This window comes from Lepidothrix coronata, unplaced genomic scaffold, assembly GCF_001604755.1.
Source record: "Lepidothrix coronata isolate B3197 unplaced genomic scaffold, Lepidothrix_coronata-1.0 Scaffold1, whole genome shotgun sequence".
Classification (NCBI taxonomy): Eukaryota; Metazoa; Chordata; class Aves; order Passeriformes; family Pipridae; genus Lepidothrix; species Lepidothrix coronata.
Window position 1 is genome coordinate 4473493 of NW_016690181.1, and position 26270 is coordinate 4499762.

The window sequence follows — 26270 nt, forward strand, 5'->3', positions numbered from 1 at the left end:
CTAACCCCCAAACAACGCCACTTCCAAAAGTCCTGCAGGTCTTAACACTCAGCCACACAAAAAACACTCAAACCACAGAAACAGAGGCTCAGGGAGACCAGCAATAGACACCACAGAAACAGGCTGGACTGGGAAAGGGACATGGAATCCCAGATTAAAAAGGGGATGTGACCATGTGAAGGGAGGCTCAGCTTAATACACAATGAAAATGCTGATGCACTAGGCTTGTTTTGTGCAATTTTCCCTGGCGAAGCAGTACTGAGTGCACTGTCAGATAAACAGAGTGTCAGATCCATGAAGATAGCAATGGCTAACAGAGCAGAAAGAATACAAACTCCAGTCTTTCCATCCCCAACTAACTCCTTGTCTCCCAAAATGGCAGTCCAAGGCCTTGAGGTTCAGACAGACAATTCCCATTTTAGCAATATTAAGCTATGAAGTCAAGAGGCTCCTTCACCATAAACATTTTCAACAGCTGATCTCACTCTCTTCATCTTGTGCTCTATTATTGACACTCTCTTAAATTCTATAGCAAAAAATGCCAAGTAAAATGTTTCTCTAAATCTGAAAAAAAATCAAAGCTAATAAGATATGATTACTCAAAAATTTCTTAACAACCACAGAACATAAAAACTGACTCCTCTTTTTATAGGAGTAAAAAATATATTGTTCTAGAAACAATACTTTGTCCGTCATGCATCTATAAAATAAGAGATATACAGAGCCTATAGATGATAAAGTAAGGGAAAAACCACAATGATTTGATGAGAACTGTTTTATAATCTTTGAAAACACTAATCAGAACACCTCAGCTGCTTCATCATTAAAACAGGAATGACATGTTGATCAAGGAAATGTGAGGTGTATTTATACACGCAATACAGACTTCTTTTTAAATCTGTAATGGGGAGATAATGTGGATAAAAAGGGATGCACGGTGAGATGCAGAAATATTTGATTGCGGAGAGTGAGTGCTGCAGAGGCAGCTGGGTGTGTCCGAGCACTCCAGCAAGAATGATTAATCAGAGTCAACTGTGAATCCTGATAAGCCTTATATATGGTCAATAACCACAAAATAAACCCTTAGAGCATCAAAGACTGTATGCTGGAGCAGCTGTGATCATGTCTTTCTTGTTTGTTAATGACTGCAACATGTATTTGCAGTTATTTTGACTGGCCAGTCAAAATATACAGCTTTATTTAAGCTTGCACAGTTACAGTATGTCGATTATTTTTTCATAAATAACATTTCCAACCTCGGAAAAACAAGAACATTGCTGATATTTTGCCTACAGTGAGGTTAATTAAAAGGTTACTAAAAAGGATTAGGTCTTATAATACAAAGAGGCATGCATGTTACTGCAAAATAAGAGGACACGAATTTCTCACACATCAGATATTCAACAGTAACTACTTCATACATGCTCTTACTATGTGGTAAATGCAAGAAAACTTATTCTTTAATGAAAAAGGTGTAAGCTACATGCTAAGCACCATTTTTAAGAGCATGCAAATAGGCACTAGGGAGCATAGGTCAATTTTTTAGCTTTCAGTAAATTAAATTATTCAATCTACCTCTAGACATGTATTATGGGCTTCCCACTCGAAAAGTGCCATGTTGCATAAAACACATCATATTGAAATGGTATATTGAGACCAGAGCCCACTTCACGCATTTCTCTAAATAAAGAGCCTGTAGAGAAAAACACCTCATATTTACATAATCAGAACAGCAGATGATAGGGTGGGGTTCTTGCCACTGATCACATAAATCTATAGACCGACACTGTAAATTCTGGCCCTACCCATGAAGACCAGAATTCATTCCTTCTGGTCTTCCAGTCATCGTTAGCTTTTTTCAGCAACCAGTAAAGTGCCCCAGCAGCCATGCTCACTGTAGGTTTGATGAAAGATGAAAGATAATGATGGCAACTCTAGAAAATGGGTTTTAAAAAAGTTACTGAGATTGATCAGTTTACTGAAAAAAATCACTACATCATTATGATTTGAACCTGTGCCCACCCTTTCCCACATCTCTGCTCCTCACAATCAAAGTTCTATCTGCTTGTTCCGATAAAACAAAACTGCAAAGTAACAGGCACAGTTTGGTGGAAAGGAAGAATCAATATTAGAATGGTGACTAAATATCTGAAGGTATGTTAGTCAAGACTCGGTGCCTCAGGGTGCCATACTTCTGAAGCAACGATGGCAACTTCAATGATGAACCACTAGTGTATAAACAGTGGTGTTTGTTTTAACATTATTTAGTTGAAGGCTTCAAGATAGTGAATTAAAATAATTATGGACTTCATTTGTGAAAATAACTTCATTGTGAAAAGAGTGGAAAAAGATAGTATTTCGCTATTGCACAGAAATAAGAATTAAATGAGGATGCAGCCTTTCTTTAAATTAAAGAAAAGCGCAAAAGTAATCCTAACCACTGCTCACAAAGAAAGAAAAATAAGAGTTAAACACACTTATTTTTTGCTCAGATGTCAAATTCCTGCTGGCTTCCAGATCCATTCTTTGACTATTTCTATTCAAAGGATAATGGAAACAATGTCTGAAATTCCAAGCTCTATGGACTGTAGCTACACATTTAAATGTGGTGCTCATCTGACAATACGTACATTAAAAAACTTCTACGTACTAAATATTAGATCTCACTTTTTTACACTCCTAAAGCCCTAGATGATGCTGTAGAATGTATCACTACAGGTGCTCCTCAGAGATTGCAAAGTACAAATGCTGAAAGTTTTTGCTTTTACGTTTACAGAATTATATTACATCCTGGGGCACAAAACCAAAAATCCTGCATCATATTTTCTTTCCTAAGAAAGCCTAGTTCTAATGAACAATTAATTCTGAAAGTTGAAGATAATACTGTCTTTTATTTTATACAATCTGAATCTCAGACAGCATACTCAAATTTGAAGCTGAGGGACTACTGGGATGGTGAGAGCAAACTATGGGAAAGGATGTAGGCTATGGGGAAATCAGACACTGTGAAGCTCTGAAGGAGACAGGTCCTAGAATAAACTTCCCCTTGTATTATCTGTGCATATCCAGATTCCTACAGTGCTGCTGAATTGCAATTTTGTTTTTAAACAGATAACTCCTAGGTTACATGCATCAAAATACACTAACTACTTGTCAATATGTTTCATTTTTGATCGTGTAGGCATGTGGTCAGACTGTTTTCTGCCTGTGTTGAAATCCAAACTGTCTCCTCGTGCCTTGCTGGGTACAAAAAAGCCACTTACCTAGTTGCCAAAAGTGCAGTTTCTTCCTCTGCCAATCTCTTTGACCATTATGCATTGTGGGTACACAAATCTGACACATTCAGAACGTTGAATTTACCATCAAAATACATGAAGTTTTTGGGCTGCCCATAATTCAGATTCAATTAACTGAAAAATATTTTTATTTATATGAACTTTTCTAGAAGTTTCCAGGTAGAGAAAAGAGGTAGGAGGGAAAGAAAATTGCCTTTATCTTGGAAATGGCACAGTTTCACAGTGCTCTCTTGTACACGTTTATCTGAGAGCAGATAAATGAGATCTAGACCTAGATAAATTTTTACCAATTAGGTTAGTAAATTTAATTCTAAAAATAGATTTTACTATAAGCTTTTTTTTCCTTCCCCTTCCTCAAAATATTTCTGGGGAAAAATTTGAGGTAAATCAATACATTCTTGACCTATTTCTGTGGCTTGTGAATAAAGTTCTGTAGCTTCTACTTCAATTAATTCTGCGAAAGCTCAAAAGGAATGAATTATGAACTTTTGTCTGACTGAGGAATCCCCAGGACTCCCAGCTCTCTGCCAGCAGATCAAACAGCAAGTCACCCATCCCTCTGGTTTAAAGGATGTTTTCTCTGCCCAAGTACTCTTAGGGAAAACGAAAGAACAACTAAATGTACCTTTTTTTTAATAGTAAAGACAAATGACAAAAGCAAATAATACAAAATTTATTTTGTAAAATTAGGGAATTATTTTTCTAGAAAAGGGAGACAATCTTTCCACTGAAGTGAACAAATTTATTATTCTAATTAATTCTAAATAGTGGAGTTTATAAAAAGATAGACAAGAAACACATACGGGTAAATTTTCTTTTGAATTGTCTATGGGCTTCCTCAAATGCATATGCTTCTTTTGAAAGTTCTACTTCTGTTCTTCCTGCTATGCAACATTCACTTCAAACAGAATCTACTGCCCCACAATTCACAAAACAGTTGCAGTTTCCTATGTTCATATGAGTAAAGTAGATTGGCTAAGGCAAATGGAAACTTAAGAGGGAACACCTTTAACTAAATTCATAGATAAATATTTAGTGGTGGTGACTTCTGTAATCCTGTCAAAGCTTGATAAGGTTTGAACACAACTGGATGCTTCCAGGAACATATTTTTCCACATCTATTTACTGCACATATATACCAACCGCATTTTTTAAACTGATGGACCATCTGACTCAAAATACTGCATGTAAGAACCACCACCTTCTAGCTAATATTAGGAAGGAACAATTAAGTAACCTCATCTTTAAACACAGACTAATCAATAATTGTTAAGATTTTAGACCCATTTGCCTAGTGCACATAGTACTAGGTGCTAACAGAAGGAAACAAAAAACCAGACTATGTCCAGTGTGGCAGTTCTCAAGGTCCTTAGTCACAATTTTTTAACTTTCTACATCAACACATTGAGTGCAAAATCTTCATGTAAAAATAGATATGCAAAACACTGTTTGGATTAAACATACAGAAATTACTACTTCTCTGTGGCCACTGAGATCACAACTATGTTGACCACGACACTATAGCTGTATAAGTCTGTTGGATGAAGGGGTTCTGAATTAAGAACTGGTCAGGAAAGACCAATTGCTTGAAAATGATGTTTCAGAGAGAAATCAAGGGATTGAAAGCTGTGGCATAAAAGAATGGTATGTTCCAAGCTCAGTAGCAACCCAATGGAAAAATCCAAGCACATCCCTTAGCTCCTCAATTTCCAGATGTCACACATACAAACTGGGAGGCAGTGAACTGAGAACACTGCTATACAATAAACCTACACACTAGAGAGGTAACCCTTAACACAAGTATGCCAATTCATACCAAAAGCAGAACTGAAAAGCCAGTAAGTCTCAAGATCCTTCAGTGACTTCTCCCTGCTTAGCTGAGCACCATAGCCAACAGCCAGACTAGTTCAGAGCTACTGGCACACCAATGGGAAAAGAGTAAGAGTTGACTATTCTGTTTTGACCTCCTCTTCACTTAATGCTAAATGATAGGAACTTAATGCCTCAATACATTTATTGGTCTGCCAAATTTATTTGAATGTGAACAGTGGAATCAACGTTTTCAAGAAGGAATCTTTATTATCATGGCTAGGCTTTATGAATGAAGATTTGTGAAGGACTCTACCCACATTTGCTACAAGCACGCTGGTGGCTAAAAAGGCCAATGCGAGATAGACAAGTCTGGTTGCAAAAGGCACAGCAGAAAGACTCCTTAGGTGGTATCGACAAGACACGGTTCTTTCTGCGTTGTCTTTTCACCTCAAGAGTGATCCTGCGTGCGTTCTCAAAAGAAGCAGCAGCGTTACAGTGCGTCTCTAGACCTCCCGATTGGGGGCCAGAGTAGACCAGTGACAATGATCAATATGGCCAAGGCTGAGATGTTGTTTCAGGGAGTCCTTGTATCTTTTCTTCGGGGCTCCTCTCTTGCGGCAGCCAGTGGCAAGTTCACCACAGAGCACGATCTTGGGGAGGTGGTAGTCCTTTATCCTTGAGACGTGCCCTGCCCAACACAGCTGTGTTCTCAGCAACATGGCCTCAATAGTCATAACTGCTGCCTGTTCTAGAACAGATGTATTGGTCACATAATCTGACCAGTGGGTGTTTAAGATTGTACGGAGGCAGCGCTGATGGAAGCGTTCTAGGAGTCGCAGGTGGTGGCGGTAAATGACCCATGATTCAGATCCATATAAAAGACTAGACAGCACTATGGCTCTGTAAACACTGATCTTGGTACTTTTCTTCAGGTATTTATTTCGCCAGGCTCTTTTATGGAGTTTTCCAAAAGCTCTATATGCCTTTGCTAACCTGTTGTCTGTCTCTCCATCAATCTTACCATCTGAGGAGATGAGGCTACCTAGGTAATTAAACTGCTGGACTGATTTGAACTCTGATTCGCCAACGGTGATATGGGGATGAAGGAGGACTTCCTGAGGTGCAGGTTGACAGGACACTTCTGTCTTCTTTAAGCTGACTTCCAGCCCAAAAAGCTCAGCAGTGTCAGCAAAGCAGGATGTTAAACGCTGCGGGGCTACTTCTGTGTGACTGACAAGGGCGTAGTCGTCAGCATAAAGCAGCTCACGGACAAGATGATTTAAGGTCTTAGTGTGGGCCTTCAGTCGCCTCAGGTTGAATAGGCTTCCATCAGTACAATATCGAATGTAGATACCATCTTCATCATTGAGGTCTGCTGTGGCCCTTTGGAGCATCATGCTGAAAAAGACTGTGAATAGGGTTGGTGCGAGAACCAGCCTTGTTTCACACCATTGGTTATTAGAAAGGGCTCAGAAAGTGCGTCACCATATCTGACTTGGCCGTGCTGATCCTCATGAAGTGAGATGATCGTTTTAAGGAACTTGGGGGGACAACCTAAACGTTCCAAAATCTGCCATAGACCTTTTCTGCTCACAGTATCGAAAGCCTTGGTGAGGTCAACTAAGGTTACATAGAGACCTTTGTTCTGTTCCCTACACTTCTCTTGCAGTTGTCTCAGAACAAATACCATGTGTGTGGTACTCCTGTTGGCTCTGAAACCACACTGGTTTTCAAGCAGAAGTTCTTCTGCTATAGTGGGTATTAGTCTGTTCAAAAGTATTCTTGCAAGGATTTTGCCTGCAATGTTGAGCAGAGTAATACCTCGGTAATTTGCACAGTCTGATTTATCTCCCTTCTTTTTGTACAAAGTGATGATGATTGCATCATGAAGGTCTGATGGTAGTTCGCCTAGCTCCCAGCAGCGCACCACAAACTCGTGAAATTTAGCATGGAGTGCTTGGCCCCCATGCTTCCAGACTTCAGGTGGAATTCTATCAACTCCAGCTGCCTTGCCAGTTTTCACCTGCTGTATGGTCTTAAGGGTTTCTCCATAGTAGGGGCAATATCCAATTAATCTGTCACCGGTTCTTGTATAATTGTACTGAATTGCTGAACTACGTGGCTAGTATTGAAAAGAGTCTGAAAGTGTTCAGACCATTGATTCAGAATGGAGGTTTTATCTGTGAGAAGCATTTGACCATCTGTGCTGAGTAGAGGGCTTTGGACCTGGTATGTAGGCCCGTATGCTGTTTTCAGGGCCTCACAGAAACCTCTGTGATCACCTGTATCTGCGTATAATTGAATTTTTTCTGCTGGATTGATCCATCACTTGTTTTGGATGTCACAAAGTTTCTGTTGGAGCTTGCTGCATGCAAGACGAAAGGCTGCTTTTCTGACATGACAAGATGGCTGAGCAAGGTGTGCTTGGTGATCAGTTCTCTTCTTCCTCAACAATTCCTGGATCTCTTGATTATTTTCATCAAACCAGTCCTTGTTCTTCCTGAGGGAGAACCCTAAGGATTCTTCAGAGGACTGCAGGATGCTATTTTTAATATGTTGCCAAAGTGTTTCAGAAGAGGGATCTATGGAATGATTGTCGAGCCTAGTTTGAAGATTTGCCTGGAATCTGTCTCTCACTGTAGCTGTTTGAAGATTGTTAACTTGGAGTCTCCTCCTTGGAATACCACCCCTTTTAAGTTTGAACTTAAGTTTACAGTGCACAAGTCGATGATCTTTTTGGCATTCTGCATTAGGCATCGCGTGGGTATGATGAACATCGCGAACATCTCTCTGTCGCACCAAAGACATAATCAATGAGGAGCCAATGCTTAGATCTAGGATGCATCCAGGTTGTCTTCAGACTATTTTTCTGCTGAAAGAGTGTTGGTGAGCTGTTGCTCCACAGAATTCTAGCAGAAGGCATCCATTATCATTGCAGTTTCCAACACCATGCTTGCCTAATACTCCTTTCCAGGCTTCAAAGTTCTTTCCTACTCTGGCGTTGAAATCACCAAGGATTATGATCTTATCATCTGCAGGAACCTTCTGGGTAAGGCAGCGCAGATTGGTATAAAATTTACCTTTTTCGGCAGAGTCAGCTTGGAGAGTTGGGGCATATATACTAAAGAGGACAACATGTTGCTTGTTGTGTAGTGGAAAGCATAAGGAGATAATGCGACCAGAATGACCTGTTGGCAGATTTTCAAGTTTAGGGACAATAGTTTTTAATCATGAAGCCAACTCCTGAAAGATGCCTTTCGGTTCTGGGTTTACCTGACCAACAGAGTGTATAACTGGCACCATGTTCTCTAAGGCTGCCTTCCTCATGGAGACGAACTTCATTGAGAGCATAGAATCATACAATGGTTTGGGTTGGAAGGGACCTTAAAGATCATCTAGTTCCAATGCCCTCTGCCATGGGCAGGGACCCCTTTCACTAGATCAGGTTGCTCAGGACCCCATGCAAACTGGCCTTGAACACTTGCAAGGATGGGGCATCCACAACTTCTCTGGGCAGCCTGTTTCAGTGTCTCACCACCCTCACAGTAAAGAATTTCTTCCTAACATCTAATCTATCCTATTCTCTTTCAGTTTGAAGCCATTTCCCCTTGTCCTGTCACTACATGCTCTTGTAAATAGTCTCTCCATCTTTCTTGTAGGCTCCCTTCTAGTACTGGCATACTGGTGGTACTGGTATCACTGTGATGCCAAACAGTTCTGCTTTGACTGCCATATATTTATTATTTGTCTGCACAGTCTAGGTGTCCCTCTTGCTTTTACTTCAAACAACAAGCCATGAAGTGAATGCATGTGAATGCACAACCTTGTAAAAGCTTGTGTGTGGCTATTACCTTCTTAGGCAGTTTGTAGCTCCAAATCAATTTACAAATCACAGCTAAGAAAGCAAAACCTCAGTGACTGATACAACAGCAGTTGTCCTCTGAGGAGGAAAGTAGATGGTACTTCATAGACAGGGTAGTAGATTCTTGAAACTCCTTGGCAGGATAGTGCAAATGCAATAAGCTTATATGTGTGGAAAAAGAAATTGGACAAGTACTTGGAAGGGACCCATCAGAGGCCACTAGACAAACCACAATAGTTTGGGTTCTTCTGAGCTAAAACCAGAGAGGCTGAGAGATCACTGAGTCAGTTTTGTGGTGAAAACAAACACTACAGGTTATCAGCCACTGCAAACAGTGAAGATAGGTCTGGAAGATGTCGAAGAGCAGGAGTATGCCTATGCATTTGTGTTGGGACAAAATAAAAAAATACTATTAAAAAAAAGAAGAGTTGTCCTGTTAAAGCTACTCAAGAACTGAACTATACATGTTAGGTAAATGCTAATTAAAAGTGCTCAGTTATTATTGGTGTAACACTAAACCCTCCCCAACACCCCTCCTCCCTCTCCCTCCAAACTACAAAAGAAACAAAAACCAAAACCCCATACATCTGGACTTCAGGAAGCATGACAGCACAGATAACAACCAGTTTATACACTTTACCTCCTTTTTAAAATGCCTTGCAATTGCTTTCAGTATGCCATCACATAACTGAGGAACAAATTCAATCTGTGACATGCTCAATATCTGGCTCACTCCTGAGGACAACTTAGACCAAATGGCAGACGGTAGCTCTACAATATGAGAGCTTATCTACCAGGAAACAGGTTACAACATCTGTTCAAATCCAAGAAGCCAAAAAAAAACCCCCAGAAACAACAAATCCCAAACCACAACTAGGTCCAGCTCTGTCAGTTACTGCTACCAACAGGACATCTAAAAAGAACATGGAAGAAGCTGAGTTATCAGTCCTAAGACCCTCTTGTAGCATATGAATGAAGTTTACAACCTTTAAGGCAGTGGCCTACAAACTTGTTCAATTTTCCTCTCATCGCCTCTGATACATTTCCTCTTCATCTGCTTGCCTGAGAGGGGATGTAGGAGTGTGCTGTGAATATCTTGACGGGGCTGTGGGTAGTGGAATTTTGTGATGTGAGCAACCCCCAGCTCTGTAGACAATGATCTGCTTTTCTAGGGCAGAACAGCTGCACAATGCTACCCTCAGGTTTACTTTCTTAGTGCACAGCTGCCAGCTAACACAGCACATGAGGTTGCTAACCCAGTGCTTGACCCACTGCAGCTGTGTCTGCTACTTCAGTGAAGATCTGAAAAAGGCTTGCACAGGCAGGACCAAAGAGAGAAAAAAAAATGGAATAGACTGGCCCATGAGACCACCTCCTGATAGTGACCTAAAACACCCCATCTCCAACCATAAAGTTTCTCATTACCCTGTTGTCAACGAGCAATATGCAAGCTGATAGCCTTCAAAGCATTATTTTGAGGTGTAACACAACTATTATTTCAAGAACTTGTATCTATTTAATTTTTTTCTTACACAAAGACAGAACTTCCAAAGAACTTCAAGTATCTCTTTGCAAGACATTTCATAGTTAATAATTGATATTAGGAAGAAGTATTGATGTATCCAGGGCAATTGCTTTTAAAGCAGATGTGTATAGGTTTCTTCCCCTCATACTAGTAAATTAAAAACAACAATAACAAACACAAGTAAAAAAATTAAATCCTTTTATCCTTACCTGTAGGTTGTGGATTGCCTTTTTTTTTTGTGTGCGTGTATAGATGTAAAATGTCTAATTTCAGGTACTGCTTAAGGTTTACAGAAAGGTATGCAAAAGAAAATTTCAGTCTAAAATTGTGGGTTTTTTAAACATATGCCAAGATTCCACCAGACATAGTTTAAGAAGCATTTTGAGTTTTTATAATCACAGTGCTAGAACATAATAATGCCTGCATTTTGCAAGAGACAAACTATGAAAACCTTAAGTACCTAAGAGACCTTAATGCCATGTAGACACTTTGGCACTGTAGACAAAAAAAACTTCTTGAGAAAGTAGGAAAAGTGGCTTGTCACAACAATAGTAAGAGGAAATAAAGGCAGCTGTACGACACACAACAGGAGACAAGGCAGGAAATGAGTATAAGAAGCGAGGACATGCATTTCTACCCTCTGGAATGACAGGGAAACACTAAAAGGTGACAGGATGGAACATTTAAGGCAGCAGCATGATTTGAGAGTTTTCTCCTTGGACTCTTTGTTTATTGACTGAATTCAGACTCTGAGACACACAGAAATAGAGATGGCAAATCACACTTGCACTACGAGGCTTAAATCTTCAGTAGAAAAGAGTAAGAACATAGGGTTTGGAAGCAATCTTGCCCTGCAGGTTAGGTACAGATGCCACTTACAGTGTCTGTCCTCTTTCTCTCCCCAAATGTTGCCTCTGAGCTTACAGAAATGACCTTTTCTAAGACTGGTCAGAAGTTTATCTTCAGCTATTTTATCTTTTTGTGCAAGAAACAATCCTGCAAGCAATTCCATGAAAGAGAAAACTTATTATCTTTGAACCTTTTTCCTTTGTAAATACAAACACAAGACCTAGAAATCTGGTTTCAGATAAGACTGAATTCTGCTATCCTTTCCCATATTATAGGAGTCCGCAGCTCTGTACTTAGTCAAAAAGATACATTGGAAACAAACATTTTGCCATCTCTGCGCTATTTACCAGATTTTTAAGGTAGTTTTCTGAAAGAGAGACAGAAGTTATTCCTCTGAAGGAGCTGGAAATCCACTAGGTCCTGGAAAGCTCTAAACAGTCTGCTTGTCTTCAGCCCAAACATGTCATGATCCATTACAATGGGCAAAGCAACTGCATTTACGCAGAGAATTGCTGTGTGGTTGCTTATCGGGCCCAGGGGAGACTACAGAACCTGCTAAACAATTCCAGGACAAAACCATGTACAAAGATTGTTATATTAACCTACAGGAGAACCTCAGTGAATCAAAAATGCCTGAAGGTTTTTTGCAAGCAACACACCTTGTGCACATGTAAAGTAAAAAACCTTAAAGTAAGAACTGGTCAGAGTTACCTTTTTCCTTAAGACATGTTATGTGTTATCTTAAAGGAACAAACTGCATATTATTACTCTCCTTACTGAAATGTCTAGAATAGCAGTCAGACCTGTTTAAAATTTTTTCTGATAAAGTCTTTTTTCTTCTTCTGTTAAGTTTCAAGAGACCTTTTGGACTAAAAGCAACATGTTTCATTGTCCTTTGCAGCCATCAGAACAGCCACACGAGCCTTTAATCTCAAATTGTTTCTACTAATAGTACCAGATGCAGTTAATATTATATTATTATAGAAAAAGTCACTATTTCTTTCATTTCATTTTATCCAAAGTACAGCTTTTTGTTGCATGTTATCAGAAGAAAGTATATATATAGCGCACACTGTGTCTCACCTAAAAAATCCACTGCGCAGGCTCGAAGGGTCAATGACCTTTCCCAAATCTTCGCTCGCGAAGACTGGCCATTATCAGAAGAAAGTTCAAATGTAACCCAGCCGGGGGCTCTCCAAGAGAGCACCCTAGGCAGTTAGAACAGTAATTGCTGCAATAACAATTACTACGTAGAGCACCACCTCGGAACACAGTAAGTCATGGCTCTTGGCATGAGGCTGCAAAGGCATAGCACCAGTATTGTCCATGAGGAGAGTGGAGATGGGAATGGGATATGTATGTATCCCTGAGAACGCAAGCAAAGACGTGTAGATGCTTGGGGATAGGTTTAACGGCAGACTTGGCAGTGTTATGTTAATGGTTGGACTATCACCTTAAGGGTCTTTTCCAACCTTAAAGATTCTGTGACTATCACTTAATCTGCAATTTTTGCTGCCCATTTTTATCTCCATGTGAAAGACTTCCACTTTGGAAGGAGCTCAGGTCTGTTCAAATAAAATTTCTGCACATAGATGTTTCAAGTAAAAACAGGTAAGGTGCTATCCTTCATTATACAACATGTTTACAAATGTGTCTCAATGGAGTTTTCATTAGAGCTTACCTTCAGGAAAACAACAGGATGATCCTCGAGGAGGGGCAGGACAGTAAAATAATATGAACCCTACAGTGCTCTCTATTCATAGTACAAAGGCATTCTTGTCCTCCAGCAGAATATCAGCATGGTAAATGTGGATACGACAAGAGTCAATACAAACGTAGGAGCTCCTCAGTCTTGAAACTGTCAGTGCTCATAAGGACTTGTAGGGCAATATTATTTGACAGAATATCTGTTTAATCTGCTTTGGCAAAGTGTGGCATATAAATGCCCAAACACAAGAAAAAATCCTGAATCTCTGAGTAAACTCTCTGTTCAAAAACTTTTCTGGTTCAAGATAGTTTCTACGAGAAAACTGGGGAACAAAATCAAGTGCTATTTCAAAGGCTGATTGATTCCTTATCTCGAAGCAAAGCTGATCCCTCCTCAATTTTTTTCTCTGTACCAGACCAGAAGCAGAATGCCATCAGTTTTATTCTGATATATCTCTGTAGTGTTAATCATTATAAGAGGCATTTCATACTGGGTATGAAATGTAAACAAATGTACACAAACAATTTCATATACCATTCTCAGATGTTCAAGACTCCATTCTCTTTCACTTGGACACCTTTCTACGTTCACATTTAGATAGATGAACTCAACTTTATTTTGCTGGAAATCATGGATCTTGCAGCAAATAGAAGTGACTTGTTTTCATCAACCAGAAACTTTGTGATTACTTTGCTATCTAAATAATCTGATTATTTCGTTATTTAAGTAATCCAGATCTACGGATTCTGGACCTGTGTTTTGCAACTGGCAGAATCCCATGAGTTTGAAAAACTAGGTCTAATCAGACTAGTCTGTCTCAAAAGATGCAAACTCTTCAGACAAAACCCACAAACAAGGACGAGTATTTTCTCTGTCCAATCTTCTGTATGGTCCTAATGGAGCTGCAAAGGAGCAGGAAGGGCAAAGTACAAGGCACCAGTCATGTAGGAAAGAAGCTGAGTGTTCTGCAACACACACAATGCCTGGAGACAACTGCCCTCAAACTGGTACTTCCAAACACAGAGGTCAATCACCAATTCTCTAAAAAATGAAGGTGTTCCTGGATTTCTTAAACCAGTTTTAGATCTTTCTACCCTGATGAGCAACATATAGAGAGGCAGGATATCCTGCACTTTAAAGACAAATTTGTTTTTCTTTCTGATATAGACATAACTAAATCCTTTCCAATGTATTTATGCAAACTGTAGCAAATGTCTGTCCACAGTAGAAAACAACCGTTTCCTCAAGACAATATAAAAACTCAACTCTCCCTGATTGTCCAGACCAAAGCACATAATATTTCTGTCATGGCAGAGATGATTCACCAGAAAAGCAAAAATCACCACACTTGAGCATGACAGTGTTACTTAACACAGCAGTTACAGGTCAACTGTCCTCAGAAGTGAACTGAAACTCTTAGGGTACACAGTTCCAAACAGTCTGATCTATTCTTTTGGTACTTCTCTGACCACACAGTAAATCATTCCGAATTCCTAAACCGGGAAAATAACAACATGATCACAGAAGAGCTGTTTATTGGGTTGTCAAGCTGACTTTGTCTACTATGCAAACTACCATGAGAACCAAGCGTAACCAAAGGACACAGACCTGGAAACTCAGTAAGAAAGGAAGGGGCAATTGTCTCAGCTGTCATGCGAAACTATATCCTTACTGAACTTCTAGCATTAAGAAAATTGCACTAGAAGATCCTTGCATTTGGATCCAAGCATTTTCACACTAGACTTAGTTCCTGTTCTGCTGCACATAATCAGATTTGTCTCAGCCTAGAGGAGTTATTACACTTTAGGGTTTCATGCACTACAAAATACTGTAGATTTGCTCTGGTCAAGAAATTACTAAGAAGACATGCATTTCTACTTTGCAGTTATGTTTCTAAAGTTATTAAATGACGGATGGAGTTAAAGATGCCTATTGACTTGGTACTAACAGTACTAAACCGTTAACTCCCAACCCCCTTTAGCAGTACAAAGGCAGGAAACTGCAGAGTTTAAGGTTCAGGGAGCACTGCTCACTGCAGTGGAAAATGACTGCTTTCATCACTGAATGTAAAAACAACTTCTCTCTAAACATTTGAAAGGAAGATCCAATACACAAATGAGGCATACAAACAGTAGTTGGTTCATACCTGCAGCTATGCACCTCCCTCTAGCCGTTCCAGTCTTCAGTCTAAAAGATAAGGAAAAAACAGATATTGAGAACTCCAGAGTTAAAACTGGATAGCAACAATCACTACAACATGAACTCCATCTTATAAAGCACTGAGGACTGTGAAAGTAAAGCATATTTCTAAAAACAGAAGTCATCATGAGGTGCTGACTACCCTCATTAGACTCAAACCTGAAGTTGCATATTTCAAGAATACGGAGTAGATTAGAGGGGGCAAAAGAGAGGACTGCAATGCAACACGGCTGAAAACAGAAGTCTTAAAACTCCCTAATAACATTCAGTGGACTTATCCTACCTGTCTGGCTTTCTGACTGTCACAACAGAAGCAGTTACCAACAGCAGTACCCACAGTCCTAAACTCCTGTATCACATTATTTTGACAGCTGCAGCCTTAACAGATGACCATGAACCTGCAGGTGGGAACTCTAATGTAAGACTGCATAAATGGAAATGCACCAAACACAAAGACCACAAAGAATTAACAACTCAAGATAAAAATGTGATTTCTACATCTTAAGCAAATCATCAACCAGAAACCATACAAATTTTCTGTACTAGCACCTGATAAATAAGGGATGCTACTCCATGATTCACAGCTCTCTTTTTGCAAACTCAGTAATTGACCCACAACACAAGTTAGCACATATATTTAACTACAAATTTTGGATTTTTTTAGTTGTGGAATGGCTTTCGGGTTTTTTTTGTAAATTACACAAAGCTATCTGTGCTCTCACATTTTTGCTACTTTGCAGGCCCCTTTATAACCTTTGTTCTATATTTTTTAATAAATGAGAAAAAGTGATATATATCCTCTTCTAACTTGCCTTGTAATATACTTGTCTCATGTAATATACACGTCATCATGTCTCATGCCTTCTTTTCCAAAGGGAGATCTCAAAAATTTTCAATTGCTATTTTGTAGTAATTTTCAATTGTTCTAATTTCTTTCTATTTGTTCAATTGATTTATTAAAGTACCATAGCCTCTAAAGCAAAAAAGAATCCTAAACACAAGAACAAAATTAATTTTCTTATAATAGTTGTTAAGAACAATAAAAATCAATCATGAATCCTGACAAACACAACTCAGTTATTTGAAATGTGCATTTTCAAAATTATGAATTTATATTTTCTAGAATATTACTGAAAACTGACTATTGTTCAGGGAACACTTTACATATTTATTTTTGTTCTGTTTCACAACAGCATTCTGAATTATGAAGCTCCAACTAGTGAGTCAGGCAAATACATTACCTGAGGACACCTCCTTCCACCTCACCCACATTCCTTTGCTTTCTGAAGTTTAATTACAAGATATTTGTTTATGGTCAAAAAATGGTCTCAGATTCCTCCTAACAGACTTGCCTTCAAAACATACAGTTTTTTTCTTCTGTTTCTTTTAAACCAAATTTTTGCCAGATATTTAAACCCTATATGCTAAGTTTTGCTCCTTTGATAATCAGCTTCCAGAAAAAATGAAATACATAATTTATTTATCTTGTAAATGCTTAAGAATATCTATATAAACATCTTTTTTATGTTAAAAAGAAAATATTCCCTTCACACATGTAGCCATTAATTCACTCTAATGAATTAATTTAAAACTTCAAAGGAACCAAAAGTGCAGCTAACATAGCCAGAGGAGCCCATAACTCTTGGACACCTTTGGGAAAAAATATACACCTCATTGAATCAAAGGCAAAATCCAAGACAATAAAAACTTCAAAAAACAAGCAGCAAATCTGACAACCACCTGCAGAAAGCCTGGGAGAATGTTCTTAAATCATAAATTGTTCCATAATGGTTCATTTAATTGCATGCAGAACATAAATACACTGAATCATTTATCCAAGTTTATACATCAGACAAACTTGAATCAAAGGCCAAAGAATCTGACAACCGTGTCTTTTCTCAGAAGAAACTGGGACTTGGATACGCCAGATCAAGGTATACAATGTGTGCAACCAGTGCGACACAGCCATTTCTGTAATTAACTGACGTGGCAGAAAGCTCTTGTGCAAATTAGATCCTCCCCAGCCCAGCATTAGATGCTGACAGCCAACTGTTTTCATAGTTGCATGAGTGTAGGCTCTTAGAGGGATCAGCAAAACACTTAACAGGCATAAATTGAGACATCACAGCTTTTGCTAAGATTTTTCCTGAAGTTGCCCCCTGACTGAAGTGCTGCATCCGAGTACAGATGTTACTCACTTCCAACTCCCTTACCAAGCTGGGAGGAACTAGGACACCACCTGACAACTGCATGTAGAAAAACAAAGGTTTAACACTTCGATTTAATACTTAGCCCTGGCAGATCTAAAAGTGACAAAATATACTCTCACTGATGAACACTTGTAACTTCTGATAAGCAATATAATACAAACAGAATTACAGCTGGTAATGAAAACAAGCGGCTCTAGCCACTAAGTACTAGACAGTGGATATAAGCCCAATAAATCTAGGGATGTTGCTTTGATACTACTTTTGATACAAAACTTCAGTCTCACCAGCACCCAGGACCATCTAAGAGAATACCAGATCATTTAATGGATTCTGATCAATGACATTACTGTCACAGTTACCACTTGTCTAGACTAGTTTCTTCTGATTTCTCATTACTCTTTCCAGGAACTAATGTTTATGGGATGTCCAGGTTACCAATGGCAATTAAAGAGGCTAACAGACCACACAGCTCAACCTCAGATACATCCTGGCGTCAACAGTCTCTCACATAAATCAGCATTCAGTCTGGGCTCACTGCAGATTTACGTATTTTTAAGTACCAATATGACCAATAACAAAAATTTGACAATATAAAAAGAACTATTTCTTTGAAGGAAGTAAAGGAGGGACATAACAATTCATCGCAGAGTGACGGAGCAAGTGCACTAGTCAGAGTATGAACAGAGAGGCCTATACAAATCAGATAAGTTTCAATTACTATACAGCTTGGGCCACAACCCACAGAAAGTGTCACTTTCTAGTAACTCTTACTTACGAGGAAGCAAGACAACAGAGATAAGTGAGGAGAAACTCTTGCAGTATAAAAACCCTCACCACGGAAGCAGCCCTACTTTCTTATCGGACAAAATGCCCTTCTACTGCAACCTTTACACCACCCAAACCTCACAGCAGCAGGAGTCACGTGTTCACTGCGAGGCCACAGCTCCCAATTACTTCATTGCCTGCTCACTTCATTTTTGCAGACAGAGCTGTTGAGTACTGTTTTCCCCAGTGCTGCCAGCACAAATACTATCAGGCATACAGGTTAGCGGGCAATCTGTACAGTTACCAAGTAGACCAGTTGAATTACTCACAACAGTATGTTCCACTATAAGAATGTAAGTTTTTTTTAATGTAAGAACAGATTGAAGAATAGAAGAGGTGCACATTTTGGGACTACTGCAGATCAAGACAAAAAGAAAAGAGAGAAAAACATTTAAAATGCCATGTTTCAAGTTCCTCTAACCAGGACATCACAAAATACTTAACATTTGGCACGCTGCCCATATTTGCAATGTCTGTTCCATGCCCAGTCAGCAATTACAGCCCAAACGTTCCCAAGACCGATCATTAAGCCTTACAACCCATAATGAGACGGTCAAGAGACACACTTTAAGAATGCAAAACAATCCTGTGATCTACTGTTCAAAACATGAGACTGGAACTTAGAAGGTATCAGTTATATTATTAACTATGGGTTAAATAGCATTTGACAAGTCACTTTTTGGTACTAAAGAGTTTCCATTTGTACAATATTATAATCTTTTTTATTTTGTGAAAAAGTATTTTGAGAACTAGTGACAGAGTGTATCGAATAAGAAAATATCATCACGCTGTTACAGTGGTTGCATCTCAGTTGAAAACCTAGTAAACAACTTCACAAAAAAATGTCCATAAAACATCTGTCTGTTAATAAACCCCAAAGAATCTCACCAACAAAAGATTTAAGCTTGCTATCTCCATCCAGATTATGGCATTAAGGGACTTTCAAAATATATCACGAGTTACAAATACAAAACAAAAGCAATATATCATCTACTTTTTGAATGAAGATTCAAAATACTTAGAAAACATGCATTCATGTTTTGCTGCTGTACACACCGCAGCAAGACCTATCAAATGTAGCAGTTTTATATCTTCTTTTGAGTAGAAGATTGAGGTTTAGTGAACAGAAACAATATTTTCAGTTTAACCACTGAACCTACTCCTTAACCTAGTAGGAACCTACTTCCTACCTAGAAGCAATTGAACTTTAGCTGAACTTTAACAACCTCATCCATCTCAGCCACAAGACTAAGACTTTCACTTACCTATCATTAAAAGTAAAGTAAAAAAGTCTTGATGGGAAAATCATCCCTGTGCAATATTTAGACAGACACAGTTTGCATAGCTCTGTGTTAAAAATTCAAGGTACTTACATACCTTTCTTCTGATTGTACAAAAGGGAATAGATTCAAACGCAGAGAAAAAAGATCCTCAAATGCAATCACTATTCTGTATTATCACACCTGAAACACTAAAAGAGGACACAGTGCACATGGCCGTTTCCAGCATTTACTGCCAGTTTCAGAAGAAAATAATTTTGAGGTGTCCCAGTTTTGAAGGATCAGAATTAATCTGGATGCAAAATTCTGAGTAGGCCTGAAATTCTGTATTTGCAAAATGTTTACGTATAATCATTTATATTTTATTTCAAAGAAGCACAACTAAGAAAGACTGATTTACCTTAAGCTTGTATGTGCGTCTTGCTTGGCTTATATTAGACAAATACTTGCCATGAACTCTACCGTGCAGAATCTGCCATTGCCACGCCTGCAAACCAAAGAGTAAAAATATGCTCAATTATTTTTATCTTTATTTTGTAACAGGTACATGGTCAAACCCTTTGCAGAAGTAAATGGATACAAGTCTCAAATTACACTCATTTACATCTGCAAAGAATTGAAGTCACTGCTCTATTATAACAAATGAATACTGATTCAAATCACTTTCAACAGCAGACAGTTTTCATTAACATTTAAAGAGATTTAATATTGGTGTGTAGAGCCGAAGTTTTAAAAAGTATTTCACGCTATTTCTTTTTCTTCAGAGGCAAATGCTGGCATTTCTGTGGGAACATCAACTTAGCAATGTCCTGACTTTTATTAAAAAATTTAATAAAATCTAACCATTTCACTGTAAAGCAGTTCTTACTGAGCTTCTACTCCAGCTCTGAAGGTTTCCAATTTGTCATCATTTGTAGCATCATTTGTATATACTTCAATTTCTTTTTTTGTAACATTTACTACCCTTTTCATTATCTTTATATAGTACCTAAAGCACACAAACAACTGCAAATAATACAGAAAAAACCAAAAAATCTGCATTAATTTACAATCTCCTGAAAACACATGAATGCATAAACACATGCAGCACCTTGAAGCATTATTTTTGTCTGACTACCATTCACAAATGTGATGTCACATTTTAAATTAACTTTTCCCTGTCTGAAGCAGCTTTCATTCTTAGTTATGAACATTTAATAGAATGTTTTTCCTACTGGTATCAGCAGCCTTTTAATCCACAAACTACCCTCATGGCCCATTCTGTGACCCTGAAACACCCTCTCCAGGCTGCTTCTCTCCGGTGATTGATGCTCACTGACTCTCGTGCCAGCACAGCTTGGCTTGCTCCTTTCTCTTCCCAAGGCCTCAGAAACCCTCCCTGCTGGATCCGCAACCTGATCTTAGACTGAGGGGAGAAGGATAAAGAGTGGCAATGCACTTTGCCAAGAACCAGAGTCAGTACTTGCTTGAAGTCTTACGCACGTATTTTCAGATGTTCTTCACTTACACACTTATCCATCAATTCTTTCCATTCACTTTTCCTGGAAGGCTCAGTATAACATCAGCTGGTTTCCACTGCTAGCAGAAGGAGACTCCAGAAACTTTATGGCAAAAACGAGTGCTATTAATACAGTTTTGGCTGCATGAGGAGTCAAAACAGATATAAAATCCTCACGTATCTTGCTGGATTCTCATGGTTGCTATACCTTGTACCTAAATTCTGGAGGTATCTTAGATTGTCATGTATAAGGTTTTGATTCAGGGAGAGTATATGTGGCACATTATTTTCTCTCTGTCCTCACATCAGAAAAGCTCACTGATTTCTTCCCAGATGAACAGCAAGCTTCTCTGTACAGCAGTATCAAACACAGCGTGTATCAAATACTGCCTTCATAAAGAAGTATGTTAAGACAACATTTAGTACTTCCCAGTAGAGAACCAAATTACACGTGCCACAGCAGGTAACACACGCAAACAATTCTTACTTAAGTTTTTTGGGCTTATATTACAGAGAGGACTGGGTACAGCTCTCCAGAAACATTTTATAGAAATGAGGAGGAAATACAAAGATATTCGTACTGTAGATTCAATTTAAGCTGATGCTCTTGCCAAAAGAATAGTGCACAACTCTTTCCTCACCAGCTGTCCATCCCCACCTCTGTATAACAAGCCTGAGAAAGGAAACGGGTAAGGTGTGATTAAGACTACCAACAACAACATGAATATAATAGTTTTAATCCAAGCATGCTCCCAGATTCAATTCACTGCACAACCACACATAGTCTTGGTGGCACAAAGGAAATGAAAAACACAAAGATGGCACGAGACTTTCAGAGCAATACTGGCAGATGCTCATTTAAATTACTCATGGAACTAGATAATCAGATTTAGGTGCTGAATTTCACATCATTAATTCTCTACTGATTAATTCTTTCTAAAGGCCTCAAGTGACAAAGAAGGTTTCCACTCTTTCTGTTAAAAAAACGTTATACTTCTAAGAAGCACATACATGCTCTTCCATATAATCACCTTTACTGTCCCAATTCTTTGTCAGTGGACTGCATCTGACATTTAAAGACACGGCATTCACTATCCTTGATTAAACTATATGATTCAGTTTTTTAAAATCACAAGTAAATATTTTTTAACTTTCATTTATTCTTCCTGGAGTTTAATACTTGTAATTGCTTTCCAACAGCAAATTATTTCCAACAGTTTCATTAACTGCAAATGAACACTGGACTTAATTCCAAATTCCCATAATCTTCCAACATTTCCAGTCTTAACTTAACCTTATTATTCAACTGCATGATTATGACCTTAAAAAACCAGAATTATTTTTGTAAAAAATAAAATAGGGCAAGAAGAAAATAAAAAATTACCCCTACCTGTGGAATTTCAGTACCTTCAAAGGACATCAGACAGAAGTTAATTTTTCATTTGTCTCAAATCCTGATTAAATCTTTTCTGCTAACAGGGTAACACAGCCAATCCAGAATGGATTACCCAAACTCAAAGTATATTTGGCAAATAAGATTTCCTGTTTTGACAGCTTATCTTAGGTCTGAACAATGTCGCTTTCTTAATATATTGCCTTTAGGAAGATTCTTACAAAATGGTAAGATTTAAATTCCCTAGTGCCATCCTATAGCCTGTCTTTCATCTACTCAATGCCCTAGATGCACATATGTTTATTCGGTGTTCTACCCATTTATCATGGCATCTTTCACAGAATGGACGCTATTTTTTAAACATGCAATAGTGCACTTCCAAGAGGCCTTTGTAACTGCCTAATCATATTCCTGCTATCCTGCTACAAAAAAAAAAAAAAAAAAAAAAAAAGGTAAGTATGCTACCAAAAAGCACTTCAAAGTAGAGGAATTACAAAACCCCAACCACTGGCATCGAACAGTACCAAGAATTACCTTTCACTGGTTAACTCATACAAATGAAAAGACATCAACTAAGGAGTCAGGAAATGGAAAAGCAGGAAGAAAAACAGGCAGCGGGCCGAATTCTGGCAGAGGATGCCAGAATTAGGAAAAATGTCAAGACACTTAAGGCAACAAGCTTAGCATCCCAGAAGCTGCATATTCTTAGGTTTTCCAGATGAACATGGAACAGTTATTGCAGTGTGTCCCCATTAAAGAAAGAAGGATCGGAAAACAGCCACACAACGAAGTTGCTTGAGTTCAAGCAGTTCAAGAAGATGACCCTCTGTCACAGGTCCCTGCCTGCAGACATCAGTGCGATTCAGATATTGCCAGCCAGCTGAGAGCCACCAATTTGCCACTAAAATTTGCTTCTTCCAAATTCAAGACACACAGCTTTCTCAGGAGGAAATACACTGAAGACACTGCAGTGGTAGGAAACAAAAATAATTCAGACTGAGTTTATGGAATATGGTCCTCAAGAATGATTTTAGCAAGATGCTGACTTCCATTCCACAACTGAAACAACGTTTTCCTTGCTCAAATTCCATAACCAAAAGGCCTGATGCCTATTTGCATAGATATTCAAAAGGCAGGAGAATTTGTAAGTGGACAGTATTCCCAAAAAACTATTTCTCCCTTTCCCTCTTTCTCCCACTCAAAAAAATTATTGCCAATGTTAATGGTGTATCCAGTTGCTGCCACAATTTCGAGCACCTTTCTACTACTCAAAGAACAGTTTACTACAGCAGCTAACAGACTTTCTGTACTATTTGTTCACCTGATCTACTACTTCAAAAAGCAATTGTGAGTAGTCATCATCCCAATGCGTGCAGGGCCTTAATACAAAGTTTACACAGGCAGGCAGTCAGGAAAGTCTTAGCTACAAGTTTCCAGTTCTTCCTAACAAGGTATTTCCCCCAAACCCCATCCCTCAATACCAACTCCTGATTTCCAACTAGGCAGGGCAGGGTCTACCTCCTCATTAATCCCCATTGCCCATAACAAGCAAAGACACCACTCAGATCTTCCGGGACAGGATCTAGCTTTCATTAATCTTCAAGGCAGACAGTGACAACAGACCTTTTATGGAAAAATACAGGCCCTGGTTAATCACACCCCAAAGCAGGAAGGGAGATTAAAATCCTCATCCCAGAATACAGCAGCTCTTTTGGAGGTTAAATCTGTCTGTATCTTTCTGATGCCACTGCCACTCACTACACACATACTGTCCCTGCAAGACAACTGCCTTCCCTCCTCTGCTCCCTGTCCCTAGACTCCCAAATTTGAATGAACTGCATTTTACAAAAAAACAACATCTACAAACAGATCACCTTTCACTTGGAACTCCAGTCCTCCCCAGAGACGCAGACAGACAGATAGACGGACGTAACAGAGACTGTAAGCCCTGGCTCTCAATTCTGCTCAGCAAATGCCCACCAGGCCAGCCACACTGCCTAGTTATCCAGTGTGCTGCGGCTGCTGCTGGACAAATATAGAAAGCAGAAAGTGGAACAACCGTTTCAGCAGAAGAGATTCTGCTCAGCTCTGTGAGAGGGAGGAGCAGGAGCTGAACCAGCCGAACTGCTTTACCCATACATGGTCTCTGAAAGAGACCATTGCTAAGACAAGTTCCTTCACACACGCACAGCCTCATTCACTGTCACACCGTGCAAGAAGGAAAAGAATTAAACTGTACAAATCTAAAGGAGTTACTGCTTAGAAATGAGTTCCAAGTACGTTTTGCTTTATTCACCAACAGAATCTGAGCAGCAACTCCAAAACAAGACAAAAATCTCTGTTCCAGGGAATCCCCACATCCACCAGCATTTCAAGAACTACTGAACTGGCAAGGTTTTCCTTGTTGCTTTTGGACACACATTCACATATTAAGTTCTTGGTTTGACCTTCTCCCCCCGCAGCCCAAACTGAATTATAGCCATCTTTTTAAACCCTTCTCCCTTCTTAAGTATTGTCCTAAACCAGAAACCATGACCTTTCTCATTGGCTGATGCTAATTACTATGGTGATCTGCCATACCATGTCTGCTTTCCCAGTAGTCCTTTTTGCCAGTGTTTAAACACAAACTAAAACTTTTTCTACGCATTCTTCTTAAAAACAGAAAAAATTACACTTCTATGCAGCATCCCCTTCTCTCTCCACCTGCCCCACCCCTTTTCATGTTCTGGCATGGAAGGAGCAAGTGTAACTGAAAACCCATATCCCTAGGAATTCAAAGAAAAAATAAAATAAGGGGCATAGTCTATGACTTTTTTTTTTTTTACTACAGAAGTATGACAGTCTGCAAACTCAAAAGCAGTTTCATTATATAAAAAACTAAATTTTTTCATGAGAGATTTATTACCCTATGCTGCTGCCTATTTCTTCTACTTGATGTATCCCATATTTTTGTGGTGATAAAAACTACTTTACAGAAGTTACCAGATAAGTTCTCTCATATAAGTAACTGGAAGCTGCAACTTTCAGCTATATCAGGAATGTAGTAGTCAATTTAGAACTCAGAGAAGTACACTAGTCAGGCAGTTCTGTTAATGTAACTTGCAAGTAGCTATAAAGGTGCTGGTATTTAAACCAACAATCTCGTTATTTTTTTCGATTTCTCATCACTGAGATAATGCTTTAGGCTCCCTGCAAATTCAGGAAGACACCATAATACTCTGAATTAGCTCTACACCTAAGCATAGCCTAAATTATTTTCCTCACAAAAATGCTCCCCATGAAATGTCTATTAAACTCAGTCTTGAAATAAATGAAAAAATACTTTTAAACCCAAAAAAAAAAACTTTTAAACTGTAAAGCAAATTTCTACATCAGAGAATTAGTGCCAAAGCAGCTTCCACACTGCTAAATACAGACAGTACCACCTACAGCCATTCTCTACTAGTGATCAAATTCTGGCCACGAATGCACAATTCAAAATGTAACATGGGTGGCTTTACTCCATAAATATCAGAATATCCTCACTTAACTTTTCTTAAGTCACCAAAGCATATAATCATGGATTTCTGAGTGGTCAAAACTGCTTTAGAGAAGTAAATATACAACCTTTTTTTTCCTCCCAAAGATTTTGCATATTGATAATTTTACACAGTATCACTTCTAATGTCACTTAGGACTGTGCAAGGAATCTTTACTGTTTCATGAATCATGCTACACATTGTACAGTCATAAAACAATGACAGCCAAGACAAGAAAATACCCAAAGAAATACAATTCTTCACTACATTGATCTGTCATCCAGATGTATGCTTT

At 38.8% G+C, this 26270-nt stretch overlaps 1 protein-coding gene across 19 annotated transcripts in view; it reads right to left on the bottom strand.

Moving 5' to 3' along the window:
* Positions 1 to 26270, bottom strand: part of CELF1 (CUGBP, Elav-like family member 1) — a 61390-nt gene that overhangs the window by 29789 nt on the left and 5331 nt on the right. For 13 of the 19 annotated variants that reach the window (XM_017808493.1, XM_017808460.1, XM_017808453.1 and 10 more), the window contains 2 exons: positions 19967 to 20053; positions 15199 to 15239 (listed from right to left, as the gene is read on the bottom strand). The exons of 1 other annotated variant lie outside the window; for it this stretch is intronic. The gene's annotated coding sequence lies outside the window, so the exon portion shown is untranslated. Of the gene's footprint in view, positions 1 to 15198; positions 15240 to 19966; positions 20054 to 20409; positions 20553 to 21645; positions 21669 to 26270 lie in introns of those variants that run through there. 5 more of the 19 variants (XM_017808548.1, XM_017808511.1, XM_017808501.1 and 2 more) reach the window with 3 other exon arrangements.